Source organism: Botryllus schlosseri, unplaced genomic scaffold (genome assembly GCF_051294905.1).
Source record: "Botryllus schlosseri isolate E-star unplaced genomic scaffold, Bs_hap1 Bs17a, whole genome shotgun sequence".
NCBI classification, from domain to species: domain Eukaryota; kingdom Metazoa; phylum Chordata; class Ascidiacea; order Stolidobranchia; family Styelidae; genus Botryllus; species Botryllus schlosseri.
Window position 1 is genome coordinate 2,837,451 of NW_027648626.1, and position 18,587 is coordinate 2,856,037.

The 18,587-nt window shown below is 41.0% G+C and overlaps 2 long non-coding RNA genes across 3 annotated transcripts; one reads left to right on the top strand and one right to left on the bottom strand.

Annotated features, from left to right (window-relative positions):
- The first annotated feature begins 9,592 nt into the window (after window positions 1-9,592).
- On the top strand, window positions 9,593-16,859 carry LOC145459673 (uncharacterized). Of its 2 annotated transcripts, XR_013921528.1 has the most exons (5): window positions 9,593-10,553; window positions 11,268-11,397; window positions 12,525-12,685; window positions 13,522-13,626; window positions 16,834-16,859. It is a non-coding gene; the product is annotated as an uncharacterized LOC145459673 (long non-coding RNA). The 2 variants fall into 2 exon arrangements; XR_013921527.1 differs by having other exon boundaries at window positions 9,595-10,553; window positions 12,525-13,626.
- LOC145459675 (uncharacterized) lies at window positions 10,870-12,561 on the bottom strand. Its single transcript, XR_013921529.1, has 2 exons — window positions 12,439-12,561; window positions 10,870-11,557 (listed from the first exon to the last, which is right to left on the bottom strand). It is a non-coding gene; the product is annotated as an uncharacterized LOC145459675 (long non-coding RNA).
- Window positions 16,860-18,587: the final 1,728 nt, after the last annotated feature.

The window sequence follows — 18,587 nt, forward strand, 5'->3', positions numbered from 1 at the left end:
ATTTTTGATAATATTACTAATTTTGGAAATTACCTCGCGGGCCACTCAAAACTGTCTCGCGGGCCACGGGTTGGCCGGCTCTGATTTAGGCCATGCACCATGTGTGATCTTTCAGTTTAGTTTAGTTTACCGGTAAATCTGATTACGTGGGCAAAGAGGACAACCATGCAATTCCCGATCTTATTCACCGATTTTATCATGAATTATCGAAATATTCGCGGGTCGCGCTGTCTCACTAAAGTTTAGTGACTAAACAGTACAACTTTAATTTCGTGGCAAAAGCGAACAACGTGATGTGGGGTCACTTTATCATCCTATGGGAGCCCGGGGTCCTGACGAAGTGCCGTTGGGTTCCTGCCAACGGGTATGCCCCCGGAGATGTATAATTACTATTGAGGGGACCCATTCCTTTTCAAACACACCTCACTCAGCTCTACCAGTAAGGCAGAATACGTGAACAGACAACGGATGAAAATTGATAGCAATACATGCAATTCCCGATCATATTGACCGATTCAGTCATGAAATTAAAGAAATTTCTCGCGCTTCGCGCGTTTAGGCGAGAAAAGCTGCCTCACTCAACGGAGACCCAATGCAGCAGATAAGTATAGCGGTAAACAGTATACAGTTTTGAAATCTCGCCAGCGCAATAAAACTACTCCGAAATAGCCATGATGCATGTTTGGGTCCGTTTCATAGCCATAGTATTCGTGCGGCCCCGACCGTACGAAATTCTCTGAAATTCTAAATTTAGCCCTCACATCGAAAAAGTTTGGGAACCACTGATATAGGCTATATGTGTTGGAGGTTTATCTAGGACCCTTCTCGTCATCTCATGCGTGTACGCTGTGTCTTATAAAATCCTAGAAGTGGGTCGTGCTACCAGTCGGCAGCAACCGAATAAAAATGAAGGAGATTGACCTGGTGTAAATGACCATATAGTAGTCGACAAACACCATGAATACCACAAACAACTACAACATAAATGGAGTTTCATCCAACACGTGACTCCGCGTCGTCCGCGAAGCGCGCCGTCAAGAGGATAGGCGGCCATTAAACCGTGGCCCCAAAAGGCCACAGCATGTTGGCCGAAACATTCAAAATTGCTATGTCCATTCGCGAAAATAGCCGAAGACGAATAGACATGTTTCTGCATTCTGAGCCCGTGTGACCCACATACTAAAATTATGCGCGCAGCGCAGCAATGAGAATTTGAAATTGTAAGCATCTCACGAAAAGATTTTTGGTCTGCCACGATGTGAGCGATTCCAATATAATCCGAGTAGCGACAATCTTTCTCAGAGGTTACACATCGACAGGGTGATGAATAACAGTGGGTCCTCTCGGATATAACCTGCGTGAATGCAGAAGGCTTAAGATGTTGATTGTACAATTACGTGACATACATTTTTGAAGTAAGCAATCATCACCTCCCGCATGCATCAGCTCTACCGGCGAATCTGATCAAATAGGCTGGAAAAACTGTTGGCAATATATGCAAGTAACAAATGTCAGCAGATTGAAATAGAGATATAAGTTTCGCGTTGGCTTTCCGGTATCGGATCATTCATGTATCGCGTAATATCGACTTGATTCGCTCCGGTAATAGTATGTACGATTGTGTGTATTTGTGAATCGTATGTGTGAAGGGTGTTTGTAAGATGACTTGTAGAAGAAATGGGTGTCTGGTAACAAAGCCTCTTAGAAGCTGGGTTGAAAACTCTATGATGGCCCACGCTTTTTTTTATTCTTGGGAAAGAGTTGTTACGACATGGCCCTGTACCTGTAGCCGAATATGCCAGTCGAACTATACGTTCATAACGGGATATAATTTATCTGGTGTGATTACATGACACTGTGTATGTGGATAAAGTTTTTCTAACGCCAGTTCGCAGAATCCGGTGTCAGAGTCATCTGAAACGAGGGACAAGTTTATAGAAGAACAAATGTGTAGTGGACCCACACCAACCTGCCAATTCAATATATTTATGGTAGAATTTCTGTTGAAGGCTTAATCAAGTTATTTAATTGGTGAAAATGTGTTATAATTGTAGTAGTATTGACATGTATATATAAATTGTACTGTTAATTATGATATCAATCAAGACTTTACACGTATAATCTTATGCTATTTTCTTTTCATAACTAGATTGACGAATATTGCATCAGATCATAGAGCAGTGGGTACGTGACAAAAATGATGAATTATTCCCAGCATATGATTATTCCGCCACATGGAGACACCTACGTTCCTGGGTACAGCAAGCTGCCTGATGATCGGGGTACATATTTTCACCATCTGGCGCAAGGACTCCATTCTGCAGAGCGTCAACAGTATTCGTACGAAGCATTGAACCACCTGAGTGCGATGTCGGTATCGCCGCCAAAAGCGGATTCGTTATCCTACCATTTTGATCCATACGCGGACAACAAAATGGATATACCGGATCAACATATCCGTCAAGTTAGCCGCATTATAGTGATCAGATAACAAGTAATCATTTACATGGAAAATGTTACGCTTACGGATAACCATCTCCCAACAGCGGCAGTGTTCAACCTTGCAAAATACCGAGGACTATAGACTGTCCCCACAAAACCTATCTCATAGTTCCAGAACTTCACACCACCGTGAAAAAAGAAGGAAATTGCATGAAACATGATGCATCGATTCGCCTTACTCAACCATACACCTCACCTCGCAGTAAAGACCATATTCTTCCCTCCCCAACAGATTCCAATCAATCGTGCGAACAGCAAAATAAACATACTTATTCAGATGGTAAAGTCACGAGAAATCATTCATATTCAGTAAAAGCAAGAACGCTGGATATCCCAGGTAACACGACCACGTGGTGCCCATGTGGTATTTAGGTGGATAGGTGGGTTGGCCAAATTGAAGGGTCTCATAACATGGGTCCCACATGGACTCCAAGTGGGATTTCCAAGTCAAGGAGTTGCTGGGCTATACCATACTAATCCCGTCTAGATCCCATTACCTTTGTCACTCATTTGTATCTACTATTTTCAACTCAGGACGCCTTTTTCTCATTAAATTTCTGTAATCAAATCATTTAAGCGAATGATTTTCGTCAATGAAGATGTGTCGATATTCCATATGGTTCCCACATGGGACCCAGTAGTTTGTCCCCATCAGTATTTATTTCATATTTTCCCACAGCAAGGTTTGTTTATCTGTATAGTTAAGTTGCATTATAACTGGTTTCCGATTGAATTCTATCACCACAATTATAATTATTCCTTTCTCCATATGAATTGAATTCGAGGTATTGTCACTTTTCACTTACAACGGTGGTTCCCAAACTTTTTTAAGACGCCCCCTTTATGATAGTGAGGAATTTCGGCGCCCCTTATCGCCATATCGCAAAATGCAACCAGAATGCTAGCAATCCCAACGGAAAGCTTGATGGCATGGGAGCGTATGGCTGTTGATGAGAGAATTGTCAAATATGAAATTCGGACTATACACAAAGCAGTAACTATGAATGGGAGGTAAATCGCGCGGAGCGCGAAGAAAATACTCAGTTGACCGCAGCCTTGTCGCGCCCCCTCTAGATGCATACATGCCCCCAAGCCCCCCCCCCAGTTTGAGAACCACTTACTTGCACAATGAGGGCGGGACCACTCACCCACCGTAAAGGTTATTATATACTGAGTATTCCGTATATATTGATCTGAGGAACTAGGGTACTCGGTATGTACTGTACATTGTTCAATGAAAGAGTTATATATAGTGTAGAGTTAAGTGACAACGCCTCCTCTCAAGTCTACGATGATTCGTGGTAACTTACCGGTGATGCATACCCCTGACATGAACGCCTGCGCTGCTGCAAGGTCCGGGGTCGTAGTAGTATTCTGTACCGTATCACTTTCGTGGGTTACCCACATGGGACCCTATAAAATCCCAACACATATAGCCGCCAAATCCACGTGAAACCCAGCTGGGTGTCCCACATGGGGACCCGTGGAAATCCATATGGATACCATGTGGGTCCCAAGTAGTCGTGTTACCTGGGATAGTGTCGTCCAGCTATCAAATATACAGCAACGCGTCTGGCGTCGTCAGGGAGGAAAGCGCGCATTGTCAATTCAAATGACGATATAATTGAGCAAGGCAGCAACAAGGATCTAAAGCTGGAACGCTGCAATTTCGTTGACGACTGGGGATCGCCAGATGCTTTCCCTGCCAGCAATGCCGACCTATCAGCATCTGCGCAGGATGACGACTGTCGCCAGCATGATGAAGCTGAGAGAACTAGACATAAAAAACCGCCTTACAGCTGCTCGGCGCTGATCGCAATGTCCATACGAGATTCTAAGGTACAGAAGTTAACAGTATCGGAGATATATCAATATATAATCGGTAAATTTCCGTTCTATGAGAAGAATCACGAAAGCTGGAAGAGCAGCATACGACGCAATCTCAGTTTGACAGAGTGTTTCAATAAAGTTCCTCGAGATGGCGGTGGTGAGAGAAGAGGAAGTTATTGGACTCTGGATCCAAATTGGGAAGACATGTTCGAAAACAGAACCTATCGCAGAAGACGACGCATGAAACGTCCTTACGAACCAGCAGCTGCAAACTCGTTCTTAGATCCCACAAGGTTGGCTGTTCTAAGTTAGGGTTGCCAAACGTCCGGAATTTCCCGGACATGTCCGGAAATTCGCTGTTCAAACTAGCGTCCGGGAGGAATTTCTAAAATATGCCAAATGTCCGCAATTTTAAAGACTTGACGTATACTTATAACTTTTTCGTAAATCATCATGAAAATTATTTTTTGGGGGGAATATTTATGCTGATGCATGGAATTTTTCTTCGCGCTGCGCGCGATTTACCATCACATTCATTGATGTTATACTATGCAGACTACCACCTTCGCAAAATCTGCAATAAAATATAACTAAAAACAACCTTCATTTACTGGGATTGTAATCGCAATTATAGTAGAACGGTATTTCCTAGAGATCGTTAAGGCCGTTCCAATGCTTAATACAAAGATAATAGTGGTTCCGAACGGGGGGGGGGGGTCGTTTGCCTTTATTTTGGGATTTGCGAATATGTTAAACGTAATCAGCTTCCAAAATGACCCGTGAGTAAGTCTGGGCAAGGGTGCTGACTTCTTCTAGTAATCAGCTCGTCAAATTTTGATCTGGCACGAAACATTTTCAAATTGGAGATGGAATCGCCACCATAAAAGGTTGGAAACCACTAGATGTGGGATTTTTATAAAGCTCGGTGGTGCGCGCCGGCAAGTTGCATAGATTACCTTATGGTGTGGGATCAAAATCATTGTATATTTGGGCAGGAGGGGTCTGAAACATGTGTTTTCGATTCCCGGTTACACAACACACAGCCACATACTCCTGAACCGGATCGTGACCACCTCCGGTCTACGAGCAAAGCTTTGCTAGTGTAACGTCATAATTCGTTTTGAAATTTTTCTGTTCATCCCATGAAAGTATTAGGTTGTCTATAAAAACGATGTTCTTCAAATTTGGTTCAATTCCGACCAGTAGAAGCGGAGTTATTGCCGTCAAAAAATTTGGATTTGAATAAAATAGTATTTGGTCACGGAGTCTATTCGCAGCAAGTTAGGCCCCCCGCCACGCAAATTATAATTTATTTCGTGTCAGAGCAAAAACAGCATGACATTACGAACGATAATCAACCTAAATGTAACGGTATTGGGGGGAGAGTAGGTAAAGCTACTGCTGCAGAAGCGGTAATTCAGATCAGCGATGATAGCAGGCGCACCAGCCTTCTGCGTTTCAGGCCTGCCCCACACACAGTCGATAGTCACAGTCGGTAGTAGCTGTAGGAGACGTCAGTACCCTCAGATCGTATGCCGCTATACACAGTATGTTGTCGCTAATTTACATCACTAATAAAAAATACTAAATTGCAAATGTCAAGTCAACGATTTTCGAAGGTGATTTGAGTCAAGTCAAGTCGCGATATGGGGGGTGCTGGGCTCAGGGGGCGGCATGGGGGGCGCTGAAGAAATATGGCTTTGCAGTAGATGGTTTAGTACAGGGGTTCTCAAACGGTGGGCCACGGGGGCATTTTGAGGTGGGCCACAGAGCTATTCGGAAATTGTAGAATTGGTGAAAGTTTAGTTATATTTGTTATGTTATTCACTCAAAAATATATTCATATTAGCAAATTATATGTAGTCTACATCAAGCTTTTCTTCCGAGTCTGATGAGACGTAGTGTAAGGTTGCCATACGTCCGGAATTTCCCGGACATATCCGGAATTTCACTGTTCAAACTCGCGTCCGGGAGGAATTTCTAAGATATGCCTAAATGTCCAGAATTCTGAGTGCTTGACGTAGGCTCATAATTTTGGTCGTAAATCAAGATAATAACATTACTTTTGGGGATACTTACGCTACCTGAATTTTTTCTTCGCGCCGATTGGTCGCGTTGCGGCATACAAAGCCGATGATATATCTGTGAAGTCGTGGTCGAGCCGCGGCAACAGTGTCAATGCATGCGCGATTAAATGGGTACGCTCAAAAATATTACATTACATTAAATTACATTACATTCAATCCGATGCGGAACTGACATTTCATTCGTCGCGGTCACGTTACATGTACAATTTGTACATATTTCAACTTTCCACGCCGTTCTTATTCGTACGGCATCTCAACAATACCCGACACGACTCGAAGCCCAATACACATTGTCGTCTACTTCTGACCCGGCGTTTCCGACAGCCTCTCGATCTTTCGGTTTGGAATCCCCATTTCCGGCGCGGCGCTGGGCCCCAACTCTACCCCGTGGCGGGCGACGGCCGATCAGTCGGTCTTTGTCGCGTCTCTTCGGCGACGTCTGATAAACTGACACGTCCGCACTTACGCGATCGTCAGGTTGCGACTCCAGATTTAACGGACCAGGACGTGAAAGCGCAAATCGGCAAAGCCGGTATTGCACCGAATATGAAGCGACCGCCGATCGCGACCGGTGGTCGTTTTTAGACAGACGCGAGTGCTGATAATTCTCCAGGTACTAGTAGTCTCTCCCTCTACCTATTCTAGCTATTGGAGTAAAATGGCTACGTAGGAAAGGCGTGGTAGAACAGGACCTGATAAACCTCTTCAAATCTTAAAATTCGGCGTCCCACCAACATCCATAGTATCTATAAACATAAATGGAATGCAAGCGCACTGGAACAGCTTGCAAACTTTTATAAAAACAAAAAGAGCCACCATCGTGTGCGTTCAAGAGACGCACAAAGTCAAAAAGCACCAGCTCACAACCTGGGCAGCAAAACAAGGCTACAAGTTGTTTCTTAATGCGCTTGATAAAGACGACAAATGGAAATCACAAGACGAACAAGGCCCCAAGCATTATTATCAGGGAACGGCGATCCTAGTTAAGGAATGCTGGCTCCCTGACAACTCCAAAGTACAGCACGAGATCATCACAACGCACCGCGCTCAGCAATTAACTATTCGGCTAGAGCACGTGGAGTCGATGGCAATTACCAACGTATATGCCCCACCATCAGGTAGGCAAAAAAACTGGACTTTTACAAGGAATTGACGAGCAAGCTAGAAAACCAACACGCACGAACGTACTCAATCATCCTGGGTGATTTTAACATCGTCACAAAAGCGATAGACGTTGAACGCGCAGACGCTTACACCGAAAGTCCAGCATCCACCGTTTGGAAGCAGTACATAAAAGTACACAACGTCATTGATATATACCGATGGAATTTTCCAAGCACAAAGATATACACGTCAAACTCCCCTAAAGGCAAGCGAAGAGTAGATCGAATATACATAGGTAAACTTGATAGGTGATGTAAAGAACATAGCCTACCAAATCAACCCAATCTCGGACCATACGCATTATGTAGAACTGCACCTGAAACAAAAACACTTGGAAAAGTGGGGAAAAGGTAGCTGGAAAAATAACACAGCACACCTAAATCATCAGGAATACAGAGCTCTCATACGAAACGAGATCAAACTGTTCGAACTAGAGAAAGCATTTTATCCAAATATAGGACAATGGTGGGACGCCTTAAAGAACAAAATCAGAATAACGTCAATCCAATACGGCATAGAGAAAAAACAAACAGAAACGCAAGAAACAAACCAAAGAAAGAAACTACTACAGAACCCAAACATAACAAATGAGACGAGAGATAAGCTAACCAGGGAACTAAAAACCCTGGAAAAGGCTAAAATAGACTTCCTGATGAATTCGGAATACAAGAACAACATGGAGGATCAAGAGAAACCAACAAAACAGTTTTACGACAAACTGAAAGTAAAACAAAAAGAAAAGAGTATCACGGAGCTCACCGACAACAACAACGAGCAAATACGTGGAAAAAATAACATCCTCACACACGCACGTAACTACTATCATGGACTTTGAGGCATCGCGCATAGCGCACCCAAAGGAAGCATTGACAACATGGTCAAGGAGCTCGAAAAACAAATCCCTCAGGAACAACAAAAACTACAAGATCAAGTAATAACCGAGGAGGAAATAAAAACAGCACTACGCTCACAAAAGACATCTACGACACCGGGACCAGATGGCCTTTCGCCAGAATTCTAAACCGCTTTCTTTGAAACTCTTTGTGATGAACCAGACCAATGAACGTATGGTAGGCTTTTATTAACAATATCCCGACTAGCGCCGACACCATAAACTAGCAATCCTGACTAGGTAAAGTCAGATGCAGAAATGAATGATTACTGCGTTGACAGCACCATGATCGTTCATGGGGCATGACAGCGCTCACGTGATACGCTATAGCGAATCCGACAAAACACGTCACTCTTAAGAACAGTATTTACAACATGACAACATGCTGTAAAAGCGTGCATGCAGCTATATGTGCATTGTGCAGTGACAAAAGAACAAATTCCTTTCGATAATACTATAAAAAGGTTTTCCCAATTGCATTACAGACTACATCGCAGTTGCAGCATTGGAGAAATAACTGTACAATGGGACTGTTCAAAAACATTTTTTCAAATTTTCCGGCTACTTTAAAACTGTTAGATTGCATAAAAATATCAAATTTGGCTCAATTCTAACCAGTAGAAAGCAATGCTATGAAAGAAAATTTGGGATTAATTACAAATTGAGATTATCGAATTATAACGGCTATCTAATGATATTGTTACATTGTGTAAAAATATGATTCATAGCAAATCTGGCTCAATTACAACTATAGAAGAAGTGAAGAGCATTGGATACTCATTCTTTCGAGTCGCTCAAAATGCAAAGAATCATCGCTTTCAAATCCACACATGAGCTTATCAGTCTCTTCCAAGTACTTGACCATCTGAGTCATTGCATTGGCTCTAATTGAACTTTGCTTCGATTCTTTGCTTGTATAATTGAAAAGTCTTGAGTACTTTGGTTGCGGAGGATCTACCCAGCAAACACAAAACGGTAAAAGGATCATCCGGGATCATCTCTATTAGGCGCCGATTTTCTAAGTGTCAGGGGTATGCCTGAAATACGTGGAAAGGATGGACTTTGGATTACATTCAATCAGAATGAATTCATACTCGGTGCTGTTCCATCTCATGCATTAGGATTCGTTATGTCCGGTTGTTGACCTAATAATGCCAATTTTCGATATCTCGCGGGTATAACTAAAGTACGTAGAAAGGATGACTCTGGCGGTACATTCAATCACGATGAATTCCTATCCGGTTTTGTTCGATCTCATGCGGTAGCTTCGTTATCCATTAGAAAACATCGTTCCCCCTTCGTTTTATTGCGTGATGATGTCACCGGTGTTGTATATTCGTGTTGTTGCTCTAAGGTCGAACAGTTTTGTTTTCTTCTGATATATATGATCTTCATTATATATATATATTCGCTTTTTCGGTAATCTCGTATGTTCAACGAGTATGGATAATATGTTTATTCAGAGAAGAACTAAATAAGTGAGATGTTGTACGTTAAGGAATGTGATTATCGATGCGTGACTTCTAGAATATTTCCGCGATTCAAATTTGACGTCATCGCGGGAGACAAAGATTTGAATCGCAACAGGTCGCAGCCAGGCATAGTTCGCTCTTTCTGTGTGGTAAATGCCGTAAATATATAGGAATTGTGAATGAATGAGGTAGCGGGTTGAAGTTATATATGCAGTAGCATAGCTTATGGGGTATATCGAATTGCCTGTAGTAGGCTATAGGGCACCTAGAGCTGTTTGACTTTCTTCAAACCAGGCGTCTAGACAACCAGAAAAGTTTCAGCTTTTCCATATTAGAATTAAAGCTACACCGTTTTTTCCAAATTATCACTGGCATTTCGCACTAATTTAGTGAAATTAGACCACTAGAATTATCTAGTTGTCCAAGTCGCTTCAAACATCTGAATTAACGGTATCTACCTATATATATCAGAATATTTATGCTTGAAATTTATAGGTAAACGTCACATGTATACCTGTAGAACACTGATTCGTAGGTTACCTGCCTTGCTATTGGCATCCTGGTTTTATCAAAGTTGGTGCAAGAATGGACATTTTCATCTTGAAGGTAATTGCCCTTCTTATAATAGAACAAAATTTGATATTTGTGTACAATTATACCTCGAATCCAGTGTCAAGATGATTAATCGTTGAAACGAAATGCAGCTTGTTTATGTTTGCCCAGAGAATTTGGCCAGCCAGACCATATTGATAGAATATGGTCACAGTAAGATAATATTTCGGGTTATTTTACATGAACTTTCCATTTGATTTGATATGTAAGGTAAAACATTTGCTATTCTGCTTTCGAATAAGACCTAAATTGCTGGTTTCAATGTTTACTGTGGTAGGTAAAGGTAATTTCTTTTACGACAACAGAAATATTTATTTTTCAACCTGCCCATGTTAGATGTTTGTTTGTGGTGTTCATGGTGGTTCAACTACACTGGTCATTTTACAACAGGCCGGTTCTTCTTCTTATGATTCAGTATCTGCCCACTTACAGCACGGCCCACTCCTAGACTTTTTAAGACATGGCTATGCGGATCAGATGGCGAGGAGGAGCCTAGATAAACAGCCAACACATCGGTAGGAATTATGGAGGCGACGTGTCAGGCTCGAACACGCAATTCATTGGTGTTGTAGCTATAATGGGACGTACCACTACGTTATCACGCCATACCTTGTAAAATGGGAGTGTAGCATTTCGTGTGGCAATTGACTTTTATGTGGAAAATTGTGTTCGTTTTAGAACTTATCCGAAACTCTTTTTCTGTCATAGATTGTCTACGATAAAAAGATATCAGAGTTGATCCTAGAAGAATTAATTCCAGAGCCACTCACCACGAAGGAGGATTTAAAAAAGTTTGATGACAAATTGAATGAAAGCAAAAGCTTTTGCAAGAGATGTGGTATGTTGAATCTGTTCTATTATTTTTAATACTTTGTTGTGCCGATAGCAGACGGTATATATCAATGTAAGACATGGAAGCTATCAAGGTCTTACGTTCATTATTCTTAGACATTCAGTCAGTCGAAGTTGACGATCGTATTGCTTCGATTATTTTTAGGCTTATTTTAGCCAGTGTATGGATGACTCGAGTCAGACTCGATCCAACTTTTTCGTATGACTTGACTTGACTCGAGTCACTTTGCCGAAAATGACTTTACTTGACTTGGCGCTTCAAAAATGTCAATTGACTCGTGACTCGAAGCAAAATTTACTAGTCAATTTCAAGTCATCAAGTACACGGTGTCGATTAAATCACCCTATCTTGTGTATGTTTGGATTATTCGCGGTACGCCGTTGTCACTTGTGAGGGCAACCATGTCATTCACTGACTGTAAATTGACCGCACAGCTTACGTTGTCGTAGGTGTAGTAGATTAATCTTATAGCAACGTATCTTTGTTTGTTAGACGGCTCAGTGCTCACATTACGCAGTGCAAACCTTTATCAACCCTCACCCTCGTGTATAATTAAATCAGCATAGTTTATGCGTTTATATGTTCTCGCGAATGTCTAGATAGGTAGTGTATTGTACGATATCAATTTGTTTCGACTTCTCGAGCCTTCGTATTCGATCTTCTATTTTGGTGTAACAGACAGTAGCATGTAGCTATGTGCAGTTAATCGCGTATTTTATTAGCATTTCTAAGTGTGTGAGAGCTATAAAACGTCTTTTTTCATGTATATTTAACTTCATATTCGTTATTTGATTCAAGATAAATGGCCAATTAATCATTCTTTCACTTAGTTAGCAAAATATAATGACTTTGCATCACCACTCATACTTCGAAAATTCAATTTGACTTGAATCGTGACTTGACTCGTGACTTGACTCGACTTGACTCGAGTCACCTTTGAAAATCGATTGACTTGACTTAACTCGAGTCAAAATTTGGAATGACTCGAAATGACTTGTGACTCGAAGGTAGTGACTTGATCCCAACACTGATTTTAGCATCTTTGAGATGCAACTCTGAAAGGGGACGGTCATGAACAGTTACCTAATTCTGTTCCTATATTGACATTTCAGACATTTGCACTCAGTACCGTTGGTGGCGACAATATTGGTCAGTCAGCAAGAAGCATCATGCAGAAAGTTGCCAATGCATGGTGTCTGGTGTAATTACAGCGGAGTCGGAAAGAATGGGAAAGACGCTTTCATCAACCTCCATTTGAACAAGATCACATATAGTAAGAGACATTCCTAAAATACTGATTTTCCTCACTTTTAGCAGTTTCTGGTCGTATTTTCAAATACCAGTATCAATAGGCGAAATCCCAATAGCGGTTTACTTTACTGTTCTTTGAAATCACCATGAAATGTTGGTCTTGTCCGTCTGAGTCTCGAGTCATGCACAATGAGTGGAGTCATTTTCGTACTTTGAGAAAATGACTGGAGTCAAGTCGAGTCAGCAAAAAATCGTGACTCGAGTCGGATGACTCGAGTCATTACAACCCTGCTTCATGCAATGAGCATTTACTTTGAAGATAAATAGTAATTGAATAACTGGTTGGTGGTACAAAATTTGAATACTGCTTTCAAAAGTACCTTCATGATAAACGTTATTAAAGCCCAAAGAACTTTTCGCGTGCCAATTATCAAGAGCTACCGCCACGATAAAGGAGTCAAAATAGAATTGAATTCAAAACCAAATTGAGAATTATGACGCATTAATGTCGAATTTAGAAATAACATCAATGGAGCCAGACCATAGCAACAATGCAGCGTATAACAACGGTTGCGTAAAAAGTATGACAGTGTGACACACAGTTACACTACCGTTGCTATACGCTGCATTGTTGCTATGTTCTGGGATCCATTGATGTTATTTATGAATTCGACATTATTGTGTCATAATTCTCCATTTGGTTTTGAATTCAACTGTGTTTTGTTTCCTTCATCGTGCCGGTAGCTCTTGGATAACTGCCACGCGAAAAGTTCTTAGATTTCAATAAATTTTTATCATTAATGTAATGGAATATTGATTTAATATTCTTGATGTTAACGCTTACAAAAATCGTTTTAGGAGCTTGCAAAAATCTTCATCTTGGGACGGATGAAAAAGACTATTCATGTTATCGGGGAAGCACTGTGGCACTTCTCAAGTCAGAAAGGGGGATGTCGATGGAAGGTAGGATTTTTTCGTATGTACACTGAAACACTTTGTATCATAGGCCAGTGGTTCTCAACCTTTTTGTCTTGGCGGACCCCTTATGCACCGTCACGGACCTCCGCGGACCCATTAAGTTACGGTTCAAATTCAGCTCAATTATCGTACAACCGTCATCTATCTGCCTTGTGGAAATTTTAGCTGGCGGGTAATGATAAACAGCGATAAAATGACTTTTCTTGAAATTAACATCAGACCATTTATCTAGAAATTGTGAAAACCTTTATTATTTTAAAGCTAATTCTGTAGCTCCATTTCTTGCAATATGCGGTCGAGTCTTAACAATCCGCGTCGTTGAATTGATATAAACGAGTACCGAAAATCCATTCCCACAAAGATGGCGTCGAATTTAACAATAACGCGTAACGCTTCCGACGACACCTTCGGGTATGATCGCAAGTCGCGATATATGTGGCACCAAAATTAAATAACAGATTTCTAATGAACATATAATGTCCATCCTAATGTCGAGCAGCTCATCTTGAAGTTATTCCGGAATAGCGGTTATGTGTATTACAGGAAAATGGTATTTTGCAAAAACAAGTTTTTCTAAAACCCCAACGAAACAGCAATATTTTTTTGGGTATTGGCAATCTGGCAATTAAAATGGGTTTGCACAGTAGAATATTTAATCTTAGAGGGCCATTCTGTTTAGATGGGTAAGTGGGTACCGAAGTCTTGGCAGTTATGGAGCGAAACTGCTCGTGATTTCTCTAATTTATAAAAATACAAATTATGTTTATCAACCATTTTGTAAATTTGGAGGCTACTCTATTCTGTGTGTGTGCTTAGGAGATAACATATAAATCTCCGTTGTGGGGTTGTAATATTAACATTTTCTGGCGGAATAAATTCAGATTAGGTTATATTAGCTGTAGCTACTCTGTAAGTGGTAGTTTCTGAAAATATCACACCCCATTACTAGTACGGTAGGATGTTGTATGGTTGTATTGCAACAGCTACGACTTGTGGAACGGATACGTCTAATTAAAATGACATCGTCTAAATCAGGAATTGGCAAATTTTTAGCTCGCGGCCGCATTTAACATCTTAATCCATTCGCGGGTCGCACTATATGAATTTGGGATTATAAACCAAAACGCAATATTGGTAGTTGATTATATAGTGAGGATATGAAAATTATATATATGTTTATTTAGAACCAACCATTGATTTGATGACATCGTACGCTCGTCAGAAACGTTGGCGAGATTTCCTAAGCTGGTCAACCTCAATAACTAATTTTCAAAACTAGGGATGAAAGTCGGTTGTCCTGAGTCTTGAAACAGGGTGGAGATTTGAGTCTGTGAACCGTGATCTGTTTATAGATTGACTGATTCTACTTTGGTTCAACTCGAGGACATACGATGATGACAGTGCCATAACCATGTTAGCTTCAAATACCCTCCCATTATAATGTGTATATTTTATGAATATAAATACTTCTGCACATACGGTGAACGAATCGACCTAGCACATGCGCGAATTGGTTATCCCAACTGCAGCAATAAAAGTAATAAACTTGCTGGAGTGGCCAATATAGAATTACACTCGTGATCCGAAAGTCATTCACGTTTTGACGTTCTGCGATGTTTAGCAGTTGAAACCCTTTGAAATGCGTGGGCATTGAGGTCGGGCTATCGCGTCAGCAATGAAATAACAATATACTATAGTAAGACTATAACATAATTATCGTGGTGAAATATGATAAGAAAAAGGTTAATCGCGTACTGCAGTAATTCGATTTTTAGTACGCTTTCTATCAAAATTTTAATACGTTTCTTGATCCCGCGGGCCGTAGTTTGCCCACCCCTGGTCTAAATTTACCGTTATAAAAATTTAATATGTTTATCACGTCACAATGAAGATTTAAAATGGTAACTTCATCATAAGGAGAGTAGCTTGCCAAACAGTCGATCATTATGTGCAAAGAACTATGATCATTCAAAGAACGTTATCCAAAATCGCCTTTTTTGTGATATAATCCATTTGGCTATTGCACAGTATTGATGTTAATCGAATCAATCAGCTTCTGATGTGTCATTAGCCCTGTAGCAAATGCTTAACAGTCTGTTTATTGGTGTGGCCAGGAGAGGGCCAAAGGGGTCATGCCCTCTCCATTTTTTTGAAATGTTATGTAAATTAATAAAAGGTGAAGTATTTTTCAACAGATATATTTATTTTCACTTTGCACGACATTCAGTTTCGGTATTTTTATTGTTGCGTACCTGCCTCTCGATGAAAAAAATGAATGGGCTATATAATACGCATGATGTACAGAATTGTGTATCTACGTGTGTGCTGTCTGCGGTTGCGGGACTATTAGGCAATTACCAATTACTGACAAAATTGAGTTGTGAGTTGGAAAAATTAGTGGTTAGCGGCTTAGCGCCACTGCATAAGAGATAAACGGTGTGCTTACATAACAATGACTTGGGGTAGTCATGACATGCAAGGTCCACGTACCATTTCGAGGTTTTATGCAGTGCTCGTGTATCACCTACATAAGTTGCGCGCACCGAAAGCGGTCAATAAATTTTGCCACTATGTTGAGCTGCCGACGACATCGAAACAGAAAATAAACTGCCCATTTTAAGGCGCAGTAGACCGTATGATTTCTGTAGTGGATCCATTTTGAATACTTGTGGTCAAATATATTAAAACGGAATCCCAATGTAGGCCGTCATTGGTGGGATTGTCCCTACCCACGATGACGACGGCTTCAAAAAACTCAAAATCAACCCCATCTGAACTAATAACTCCCTTCGGTCGAAAAAAAAAGAATCGACTCGCGTACCACAGGTTGAGAACAACTGGTCTAGGGGATTGAAGCCCCCTGCGATAAGTTTGTTTGATCCACCCTATTGAGTGCCCACGGATCAGTGAAACTGACAATAAATATTCTTGACCAAATTCAACTATTATCTTTAAATATTCATTTGCTCAGGAGCACTGATCTTCCATAACATGTCTGTGGGTAAAAGATCACCGTTAAAGTTGTGTTAATCACCCAGTTACGGGCCCAAGACCATAGTTTTTTTAGTCTATTTTTTAATATCCTCGTATCACCTCATCAAATTTTTGCCTCCCATCCCCCCAAAAAATTGCTATGCCCTGGAGTCTGAATGAATGCCTTTGCTAATCAGTGTTTATGTCTTATCTTTACAGGAGGTTGTTAAAAAAAAAGAAAATAAGAGAGACCATATCTTCAGACGAAAATAAAGGTGAAGAAGATATGTGTTATTAAGCTTGCTGAAATGAAAGTTGTTTTTTTCGTTTTAACTTTTTAATAACAGTTATTCAAAGCTATGATTTGTGTGTTCCCGAAATCAGATTTGCCGGCAGTAGTGACAGTCTTGCGGAGCGTTAGAAGTACGTTTAACCGATGCAATATGCAGAGCGTTAGAAGTACGTAGAAACGAGTCGACAAGGCAGGGAGGGTATTTTTACATTCTCGCCACTCCGTAATAAAGACAATCTGGCAGAGTGTCGAAAGTACGTTGAGAAGGTAGACTATACACCAGGGGTGGGCAATTATTTTTCCCCGCGGGCCAAATCAGAAGTAGAAAATGCGTTGGCGGGCCAAGTGAAATTTTGAGCGATATTCTCCAGCGCATTTCAATTTTATTTCGAAATTACATTGTTAATAAATGATGCTCGGTGAATGTGGGGGTGAAGCGCGCGAAGCGCGAATTTTTTTCGTATTTAACTGCTCTGCGCGCCCACTTCGGATGCTTTCAAGCTCCGCCCAGTTTGAGAACCCCGGCACTAAAATGTATTTGGGATGGTACAAAGCTTATTGTCTATAGTCGCTGCCTTCAGCTTTTGGTGAAATAGCCTTGGCGTTTAGCGAAGCTTGCAGTTCTTCTGAAATTCGCCCTCCCTTGACCGAGTGTCTGTCTTCGTGTTTTTGTCATAAGACCGGCTTTAATTAAATCCTAATCTCGGCGACCTGCTCAGCACAAACTAAAATGATGGGTTTACCCTTGACTCCAGTATATTCAGTGCTCTAAACCAGTGGTTCCCAACCTTTACTGATGTCGGAGCCGCATTACGAACTTCAGAGTATGTATGTGGACTTGTGGAGCCTCATGAAAATGCTCAAGTACTTATAACGACCATTTAACAGCATGTGTACAATATACATATACACTTCTATACTCTTTATCGGTAATTTTAGGATTGATAAACACGGCTTGGGGAGTGCCATTATAATAAAAAAATGCAAATGCGTAAAATAGCCTACCAACCGGGTAAGAAAGAAAACAGTGTATTTCGCCGATTTTCACCCTAGCGTAGGGTGTGAATCAGGTAAAAAGCGCCTTAAGGTATCGAATTATGTTTTGGCGCCCATGTAACGTATGGAAATGAGTCAGACACACAAAATCTGAGGCAGATACATTATTTCATAGGGGGGTGTTGTGGATTCTGTTTTCGTGTAGCACCCCAACAGATGTAAAAAAACATTATAATAGTCGCCTGCTGTGCAAAGGTGCAGCAGTATTGAATTTACTGCTATTTATGCTTGACTATTAGCCGTAATCTCGATGCTAGTAAAATTGTATGGTCATTAGCTCGTCACATAAAAATATCATTTGAAGGCTTTATCACCTATACAGGTAGAAGTAAAGTAGTCAATAAGAGCCATGCACGGGGCCGCATTCTACCCATACTTTGCTACATTGACTTTAATTTGAATGTGGATTACGCATGTCAGGTACGTAGGCAGCTAAATCGTGGCATATTAATGAACAGGCTTCAAAGTAAGCCAATTTCCCGTTCAGTTATACAGCCTTATGTTTTAGTTCGCACAACAACGATAAAAATTAGGTTTTATGTGTTGAATTCCAAATAACCTTTCGCGGGCCGCACAAAATAGCTCCGCGGGCCGCATTTGGCCCGCGGGCCGCACTTTGCCCAGG